Here is an 11,266-nt window from a genome sequence, read left to right as displayed (position 1 = left end):
GAAACAGGAAGCCTTGAACAAAGGGCAGCGTGCCAAGAAGCCCCCTCCTGTACGGCTCACACGTACTCCCCTCTTATCTGAGAGGACGATGTCCGTTCCATCTCAACGTCCACACTTCATAAACAATCAACGCAGGAGAAAAAATAAAAATGAAGGAAAAGTCCAATGGCAGGTTTCCCAGTTTATGTAGTCATAGAACCGTCAGCTTCATACATAACTGGTGCACTCCCTCTAAGAGCCAACCCACGATAAACTCATGAGGCAGTCCCTTTGGCAAAAACATTTTAGAGTTCCCCAAGTGATCAGGACACTCCACTGCTCAGCTGTGCCACACCTTTTCTCCACATCACTGCTAGTCTGGTGCTGGAACTTTCTGGGTGCTCACTTTTAAAGCCGCTCATACCCACTTGCAATCAGTTGGTCTTCCAAGAAGCTGTGTTCAATCCCTACCAAATGGCATGACTACCTATGCCAGTCTTGTGTTTGCTGCCCTACAAATCCCCTTTAAGCCTGCTCTAAACCCTAGCCCCCCAGTTCTTTATCGCCTTCCCTCCCCAACTTTCAACTGTTCTATTAACACCCGCTTTGTATTTCTGGTGGTACAAGCCATGTGGTCTTTGACATTATTCCTTATGCAGCTACATTTGTCCCTTCATTAAACTGTAGCCCACAAGTCCATACATCCATCATTCAGTCTATCCTCTTCAACTCCATTTTCTTCCCACTTTTCTACTATACGTTAACACCTCTCTAAGGGTTTCTAGTGGTTTCAGCCATGTAAACACTTCCATTATTCCTTTTGCCCCTCCCTTTATCCCTTCTCTAAACCCTAGCCCATCAGTCCAACTGTCCTATCTCCACTCCCTTCCCAACTTCTTACTGTTCTAGTCACACCTCTCTCAGGCTGTCTGGTGTGTAAGCCTCATCTCTGCTCTAAATTCTATCCCACGAGATCACCTGTATTTTTCCAGTCTTGCCTTTCATCTCACCTTTCTACTGTCTATTCACACTTTTCTGATGCTTTTGTCATTTTTCTTTGCCATCCTTCCTTCCTTCCTCCTTGCTCCAAACTCAAGCCCATCAGTCCTATGATCCTTTATCCAGTCTTTGTTCTTCATGGCCACTCCTCTCCTACCTTTCTTCATTTTTTTCACACCTCTTCAATGCTTTCTGGTAGTAAAAGCCATGTCACCATGATATTTTTCTTTAAGCTCCTCCCTTCATCCTTGTTCTAAATCCTAGCCCACCAGTTCACCTGTCCTTAGTCCAGTTCTTGCCATTTATCTTTACTCCCTCCTGATTGTTTTGGTCATACTCATCTTAGTCTTTCTGGTGATACCAATGAGAGTGCCAATGCCATTTTTCCAAGGTGTCCTTCCTTTTTCCCTGCTCTAAACCCTAGCCCAGCAGGACAACAGTATTTACCATTGATATCCACTCCTCCTCCACCTTTTTTCATACTCCTTTGAGGCTTTCTGGTGGTGCCAATCATATGGCCAGTGCCATTTTTCATTAAGCTCCTCACTTCACGCCTCTTGAATCCCTAGCCCACCAGTCCATCTGTTCTTTTTGAGCATGCAGCATGTCTGCTATGCTCTAAACAAAATTAGGTTGGCTTCACCACCTACCCCCTGAAAGTTGCAAAACCTTTCCTGTGCCGTCACAAAAAAAATCAGTAGGGCACGCCAGACTAAAGGTCACTATTGGTATAAGGAAAATCAGGTCTTGAAACAGGGCAGTGGGATGACCTGATGTTGTATTTTTATTTATCTATTCCCATGCTCTTCCAAGAGAACTTAGGAATTTCTATGTTCCCATTTTTAATAAAACTTTTAAACCATAGTCCCATTTTTAGGAAATGTTTGACCTCTGCTTGCAAACGATAAAAAGTCACATATTTTGAGTTTTGAGCCTTGAATTTATATTCATTTCATACACAGAGTAAAAAAGAACACCGCCATATCTCTCCACAGGTTGTGTGTGCTATCGCAATTCAGTCGCATTCAATTCAATGGAGCTGAGCTGCAATACCAGACACAACCTATAGGCTGGTGTGGCACTGTTTCTGTATGAAAGCAGCCGTATTAAACTCCTTTAAATAATAATTAGTTCCTTTAGATATGTTATTCATCCTAATATTGACCCTTGGCATAAATATATTTGACGCCACCACTATAACTAATTCTCATGCCCATACAGACCATTATCGTCTGACCCCAGTATGGAGCGTGCAGTCTGCAGAATATTTCAGAATGTGAAGATGACGAGCAGAGCCCCCGCCTTTTTTGCAAGGTCGCATTTTTCTCAATGTCTTCACTGTCTATAGGTTACTGGCATCTGAGATGCTTTGCGACAACAGAAAGACGTCTTTGTGAATTCGTTGGCAGAGACTGAGAAGTCCCACAGACCGTCTGAATGTCAACTGCTGAGTACTTCAGATATCTGCTCTCTTCTCCAAATGTGTGCAAACCTGGTGGTCACCCATTTCATCTAATGCTGGCTGTGATGTGTTTATAGAAATATTCTATTGTAACTGTACAAAGGACTAATAGTAGTGTTAATGGTGCAGCAATTATTCCTGTGTCACATGACAAATACTAGTATTACAAAAATAGCTTTCTCTTTAAAGTTACTACTATAATCCTGTCCCTATGTACAAGAATATAACTACTATAATACTGCCTCCTATATACAAGAATATAACCACTATAATACTGCCTCCTATATACAAGAATATAACTACTATAATACTGCTCCCTATGTACAAGAATATAACTACTATAATACTGCTCCCTATGTACAAGAATATAGCTACTATAATACTGCCCCTATGTACAAGAATATAACTACTATAATGCTGCCCCTATATACAAAAATATAACAACTATAATTCTGCCCTTGTATACAAGAATATAACTACTATAATACTGTCCCTATGTACAAGAATATAACTGCTATAATTCTGCCCTTATATACAGGAATATAACTACTATAATACTGACGTTATGTACAAGAATATAACTACTACTAGATTGTGGCCCGATTCTAACGCATCGGGTATTCTAGAATATGCATGTCCCCGTAGTATATGGACAATAATGATTCCAGAATTTGCGACAGACTGTGCCCGTCGCTGATTGGTCGAGGCAACCTTTATGACATCGTCGCCATGGCAACCATTATGACATCTACGTCGATACTGTGCCCGTCGCTGAATCAGAAACGTGAGATGTCTACGTCCTTTATGACATCATCGTCGCTGTGCCCGTTGCTGATTGGTCGAGGCCTGGCGGCCTCGACCAATCAGAGACGCGGGATTTCTACGTCGATGCTGTGCCGGTCTCTGATTGGTCGAGGCCTGGCGGCCTCGACCAATCAGAGAGCCGGGATTTCCAGGACAGACAGACAGACAGACAGACAGACAGACAGACAGACAGACGGAAAAACCCTTAGACAATTATATATATAGACTAGATTGTGGCCCGATTCTAACGCATCGGGTATTCTAGAATATGCATTTCCCTGTAATATATGGACAATGATGATTCCAGAATTCATGGCAGACTGTGCCCGTTGCTGATTGGTCGAGGCAACCTTTATGACATCATCGTCGCCATGGCAACCATTATGACATCATCGTCGCTGTGCCCGTTGCTGATTGGTCGAGGCCGCCAGGCCTCGACCAATCAGAGACGCGGGATGTCTACGTCCTTTATGACATCATCGTCGCTGTGCCCGTTGCTGATTGGTCGAGACCTGGCGGCCTCGACCAATCAGAGACGCGGGATTTCTACGTCGATGCTGTGCCGGTCTCTGATTGGTCGAGGCCTGGCGGCCTCGACCAATCAGAGAGCCGGGATTTCCAGGACAGACAGACAGACAGACAGAAAGACAGACAGACAGACGGAAAAACCCTTAGACAATTATATATATACAAGAATTTAACAACTATAATACTGCCCCCTATGTACAAGAATATAACTACAATAATACTGCCCCTATGTACAAGAATATAACTACAATAATACTGCCCCTATGTACAAGAATATAACTACTATAATACTGCCCCTATATACAAGAATATAACTACTATAATACTGCTCCTATGTACAAGAATATCTACTATATAATTGTCTAATGGTCACTTCCGTCTGTCTGTCCTTCTGTCACGGTTATTCATTCGCTGATTGGTCTCGGCAGCTGCCTGTCATAGCTGCCGTGACCAATCAGCGACGGCCACAGTCCGGAAAAAAATTGCCGCTCCTTCCTCCCCGCAGTCAGTGCCCGGCGTCCACATACTCCCCTCCGGTCAGCGCTCACACAGGGTTAATGGCAGCGTTGACCGCGGTGTAACGCACTCGGTTAACGCTGCTATTAACCCTGTGTGACCACCTTTTTACTATTCATGCGGCTTATGCTAGACCGCTACGTCATCATCGCGCGAGACCGCAATGCACTCTTGGGACCGGACCGCGCGCCAAGCATCGGGAACCGGCCGCTTCGATCCAGAGGCTCCAGGAGGTGAGTATGTAACTATTTTTTATTTTAATTCTTTTTTTTTTTAACAGGGATATGGTGCATACTACGTGACTGTGCTGTATACTACGTGACTGGGCAATATACTACGTGGCTCTGTGCTGTATACTACGTGGCTCTGTGCTGTATACTAAGTGTCTCTGTGCTGTATACTACGTGGCTCTGTGCTGTATACTACGTGGCTCTGTGCTGTATACTACGTGGCTCTGTGCTGTATACTACATAGCTCTGTGCTGTATACTACATGGCTCTGTGCTGTATACTACATGGCTCTGTGCTGTATACTACGTGGCTCTGTGCGTAGCTGGGCAATATACTATGTGACTGGGCAATATACTACGTGAACTACGTGGCTGGGCAATGTACTACGTGGCTGCGCAATATACTACGTAGCTGGGCAATATACTACGTGACTGGGCAATATACTACGTGGCTGGGCAATATACTATGTGACTGGGCAATATACTACGTGACTGGGCAATATACTACGTGGCTGGGCAATATACTACGTGGCTGGGCAATATACTACGTGGCTGGGCAATATACTACGTGGCTGGGCAATATACTACGTGACTGGGCAATATACTACGTGGCTGGGCAATATACTACGTGGCTGGGCAATATACTACGTGACTGGGCAATATACTACGTGGCTGGGCAATATACTACGTGGCTGGGCAATATACTACGTGGCTGGGCAATATACTACGTGGCTGGCCAATATACTACGTGGCTGGCCAATATACTACGTGGCTGGGCAATATACTACGTGGCTGAGCAATATACTACGTGACTGGGCAATATACTACGTGACTGGGCAATATACTACGTGGCTGGGCAATATACTACATGGCTGGGCAATATACTACGTCACTGGGCAATATACTACGTGACTGGGCAATATACTACGTGGCTGGCCAATATACTACGTGGCTGGGCAATATACTACGTGCCTGTGCAATATACTACGTGGACATGCATATTCTAGAATACCCGATGCGCTAGCATCGGGCCACCATCTAGTAACTACTATAATACTGGTGAAGCAGAAGTCCAGCATGGGTGATTTTAATGCACTTTAAGCCTGTGACTGTTACTGGTATGAATCACCCGTTTTTGTGTCTCTGGATATAAAGATGGATTTTGGGCTTATGTGCTTTTAATGAAAATGGAATAAAAGGTATTTTTTTATGGACATCACCCACGCTGGACTTCTGCTTCACCTTCATACTATTTGCAGCATTGTATGATCAGCGCGCTGAGACTGAGAGGAGGTGAGCTGATCTTTGTTGCTTTTTCTTTTCTACTGTAATGCTGATCCTATGTGCAAGAATATAACTACTATAATACTGCCCCTATATATAAGAACATAACTACTATAATACTGCCCCATGTACAAGAATATAACTACTATAATACTGCCCCTATGTACAAGAATATAACTACTGTAATACTGCCCCTATGTACAAGAATATAACTACTATAATACTGCCCCCTATGTACAAGAATATAACTACTATAATACTGCTCCTATGTACAATAATATAACTACTATAATACTGCTCCATGTGCAAGAATATAACTACTAAAATACTGCCCCTTATGTACAAGAATATAACTACTATAATACTGCCCCCTATGTACAAGAATATAACTACTATAATACTGCTCCATGTACAAGAATATAACTACTATAATACTGCCCCCTATGTACAATAATATAACTACTATAATACTGCTCCATGTACAAGAATATAACTACTATAATACTGCCCCTATGTACTAGAATATAACTAATATAATACTGCTCCATGTACAAGAATATAACTACTATAATACTGCCCCCTATGTACAAGAATATAACTACTATAATACTGCTCCATGTACAAGAATATAACTACTATAATACTGCTCCTATGTACAAGAATATAACTACTATAATACTGCCCCTATATACAACAATATAACTACTATAATACTGCTCCTATGTACAAGAATATAACTACTATAATACTGTCCCCTATGTACAAGAATATAACTACTACAATACTGCCCCTATATACAAGAATATAACTACTATAATACTGCCCCTATGTACAAGAATATAACTACTATAATACTGCCCCTATATACAAGAATATAACTACTATAATACTACCCCTATGTACAAGAATATAACTACTATAATACTGCCCCTATGTACAAGAATATAACTACTATAATACTGCCCCTATATACAAGAATATAACTACTATAATACTGCCCCTATGTACAAGAATATAACTACTATAATACTGCCCCTATATACAAGAATATAACTACTATAATACTGCCCCTATGTACAAGAATATAACTACTATAATACTGCCCCTATATACAAGAATAAAACTACTATAATACTGCTCCCTATGTACAAGAATATAACTACTATAATACTGCCCCTATGTACAAGAATATAACTACTATAATACTGCTCCTATGTACAAGAATATAACTACTATAATAGTGCCTCCTACATATAAGAATATAACTACTATAATAGTTCCCCCATGTACAACAATATAACTTCTGATTGATAAACATAGACATATTGGAAAGAATCATATCCTTCAGCGTCTTATTTCCTGATTTTTTAAATTCTTTTATCATAAAAGTTCTTCTCATTTGGTCTTTAAAATAACTGGCAGCCTTTCTGTCTTCCAGCTTCCAACAATCAAGGGCAGCTGTCACTTCTACTCCCTTAGTCCTTTTGGAAGTCCAGACAATGAATATTACCCAGTAGGGGGCGACAAAGTGAACAGAAAATTTCTTCTAAAAGATTTTTCGGGGCCCTACCTCAAATTGGCCCTATTTCTTATTCCCTTGGATGATGTGAACCTTTGCAGGGCTTCACAAGTTGCAACCAAGGGCAAATGCATAACCTGAAGCTCTTGGACCCCAGTGCAAAATGTAATCTTTACGTACCATGTGTTATTTATTTTGCTTTTTTAAATGTCCTTCTTTGTGGCAGAGGGGCACTGCAATCCTAAAACTAGCACTCAGAAAAAAAGGATGTGGGATCTGATCCAAGGGTCACATCAATCTTTTTTCCAAAAAGGAACAGAAAGGATGAATGGGACTGGACCATTCTAATGTTATCACGCCTCTCATCCCTCTATGTCTCTTTTGTGTCATTATACTACTACTTCTGTCAGTAGTAATGGGCTGCCCCGCTGCTGACTTCTTGTTCCTGGCAGACTGTTTACAGAGTAGCAAAAATACACATCCTTATCTCAGGCACCAGCCTAGCTCCTAAAATTAGAAGGTGCCTGGCCTTGACTGGAGATGTACACACAGGAAAAGACATAAATCAAGTACTAGAGAAATATTCTCCAACGGCCTACTGCAAGCGACAGGGAAGAGAAAATATGCAAGGCATAGACAGGAAGAAAGAGATAGATAGATAGATAGATAGATAGATAGATAGATAGATAGATAGATAGATAGATAGATAGATAGATAGATATGGGATAGATAGATAGATAGATAGATAGATAGATAGATAGATAGATAGATAGATATGGGATAGATAGATAGATAGATAGATAGATAGATAGATAGATAGATAGATATGGGATAGATAGATATTAGATAGATAGATAGATAGATAGATAGATAGATAGATAGATAGATAGATAGATAGATAGAGGGAGAGATAGATAGAGGGAGAGATAGATATAGATAGATGATAGATATGGGATAGATAGATATTAGATAGATAGATAGATAGATAGGCAATACTTAAATAGACACGGGGTGGAGGTGGGGTCCCAGAGATAGTTAACACTAGATGTATGCAATGCAGTGTATCAGACTGATTTCAAGTGCAATTGAAAGCTATGTGAGCTGTGTAATTAATGCATCACCTTGTCATTTATGAGGCTATGGTTTCATAGGAGTGTTATATGTGTAACATGCACATCACAGCAAGTTAGTACTCCCTTCTTTCAAAAGCCCCATCAAATACATACAGCTCTGGCAAAAATTAAGAGACCACTGCAAAATGTTCAGTTTGTCTGATTTTTCTCTTTATAGGTATTTTTTTGAGTAAAATCTAAATTGTTCTTTTATTCTTTAAGCTACTGACAACATGTCTCCGAAGTTCCAAGCAATAAATTTTGTATTTATTTTCTGAAAATAAGAAATGGTCAAAATAACAAAAAAAAATGCATTGCATGGAGATCTAAAATAATGCAAAAAAAAAAAAAAACACCACATCAAATCCCTGTCATGGGCAGCCCAATCTCCAGACCTGAACCCCATTGAAAACCTCTGGAATGTAATCAAGAGGAAGATGGATCTTCACAAGCCATCAAACAAAGAAGAACTGCTTAAATTTTTGTACCAGGAGTGGCATAAGGTCACCCCCCTAAATTTGGTGTGAAAGACTGGTAGAAAGCATGCCAAGACGCATGAAAGCTGTGAATAAAAATCATGGTTATTCCACAAAATATTGATTTCTGAACTCTTCGGGAATTAAAACATTACTATTGTTGTTTCTAAATGATTATGAACACCATTGTTTTTCTTGTGAAATACTCAATAAGTATGATGTGTCACATGACCCTCTTCCCAGTGGAAAAAATTAAGTTGGATCCAAAATGGGCAACTTCAAAATGGTCGCCATGGTCACCACCCATCTTGACAAGTTTGCCATCTCCCATATACTAATGTGTCACAAACGGAAAGATGATATCACCAACCATTCCTATTTTATTTAGGTGTATCCATATAAATGGCCCTGTAGTACTAGAACCACCAGAAGAACATAAAAATAGCAACAGAACTAACATCAGTACAGGAATACATCACTAGAACCATCACTCATACAAGAATACATTACAAGAATACAAGACTACATTACTAGAACCATCATCAGTACATGAATCAATTGCCAGAACCACCATCAGTACTTGAATACAGCACCAAATCCATCATGAGTACATGAATACTTTACCAAACTATGCACAGTGATCAATTGTAATGTCAGATCAGCTCCAACCATACACATTTGTACCACGTAAACCTACAACTCTCACTATAAGGCCGGGGATACACTTGCGAGTGCAATGTGAGAAACTCACGTGAGTCTCTTGCATCAATACCTGGCACTGCTGCCGTCGCTCGGGACCAGAGTGTGCGGCTGCATGTATTTATGTATTTCAGCTGCTCGTGTTTCTCGCATTGCACTCGCAAGTGTGACCCCGGCCTAACCTTGATAATGGTAAGTAGTTTCTGGTTTACAAACAAGATACATGGGGGCCTAGTATGGGGGATATTATTAAATAAAGGATGCCAGGATGGGTGACAACTACAGTATGGGGGCCAGAATAAGGTATTATTAGTTTATGGTTGCAAGTGGGGACATAATTACTGTAGGGGTCAATTAGGGGACATTACTATTGTAATATCATTTATTTTTGCAGATACTGTCTTCCATGGGGGAACAAAAGGGGGGTCCTGTTACTGTAGAGGGCTGCACTATGTCGCTTTTTTCTTCATTTGACGTAGTGTAGAAATCAGGGAAAAAAGTGGGGAAAGTGCTCTAAAAGTGATTAACTATTGATAACTGTGTGCTATTTTCTGCAGAAACGAGTCCTGGCTGGAAGAAGGCATGGTGGTCTGTGCCAGATGAAAAAGAAAAGCAATGATCAAGGACTTAAACTAGATATGTCACTGGTGAGTCAGTGTATTACATGTACAGTCAGGGTTGGCTTTAGACAAATTGGGGCCCTGGGCAAAGTTTAAAGTGGGGCCCCAAATTGTCACATATTGCACCATCACACAGAAACATTTATGTTGTATTTATAAGCACTAAGTTCAGGCCGCTAAACGAGCGTGATCAACTATATTAAAGTCGTTCGACGCTTGTTTCTCGTCCTCTTTAAAGTATGTGCACATTGTCAGAAATTGGCAGCGCTTTGGATGCAGCACATGTCCGCTGCATCCAAAGTGCTGCCGGCTATTGAACTTCCAATACATTGTATGGGTGAAATTTATTTTGCAGAGACTTGCTTCTCCGCAAGATAAATAGACATGTCTGTCTTTGCAGGTGAACTGCGGGCATCTGTGCACGCATAGTGGGCATCATCCACTATGCTGTAACATCTGGACGCTTTACAAGTAAGCAGCGTCCAACACGCTGACCGTGTGCACCTACCCTTACTCTAACTGAGGAAGAATGATTGGTACAGATAGTACTCGATACAGTATAATACACGTCCCATATAGTATGTGTAGTAAAATGCACTCCCCATGGACCATGATACAGTATAATGCAGCCCCCTCAGAGTATACTGCAGCCCCCTCATAGAGTATAATGAAGCCCCCTCAGAGCATACTGAAGCCCCCTCAGAATATACTACTGCCCCCTCATAGAGTATACTGCAGCCCCTTATAGTGTATAATGCAGTCCCCTCAGAGAATACTATATCCCCCCATAGAGTATAAAATGTAGTCCCCTCATAGAAAGTAATGCAGCCCCCCTCAGAGTATAATGCAGCCCTCTTAGAGTATAATGCAGCACCCTCAGAGTATAATGTAGCCCCCTCAGAGTATAATATAGTACCCTCAGAGTATAATGCAGCCCCTTCAGAGTATAATGCAGCCCCACACACAGTATAATGCAGCCCCATACACACAGTATAATTCAGCCCCCCACAAACAGACACAGTATAATGCAGCCCCCACA

Source organism: Ranitomeya imitator, chromosome 2 (assembly GCF_032444005.1).
Source record: "Ranitomeya imitator isolate aRanImi1 chromosome 2, aRanImi1.pri, whole genome shotgun sequence".
NCBI lineage: Eukaryota > Metazoa > Chordata > Amphibia > Anura > Dendrobatidae > Ranitomeya > Ranitomeya imitator.
The sequence above is the reverse complement of the archived record's forward strand: the minus strand, read 5'-3'. Positions refer to the sequence as shown.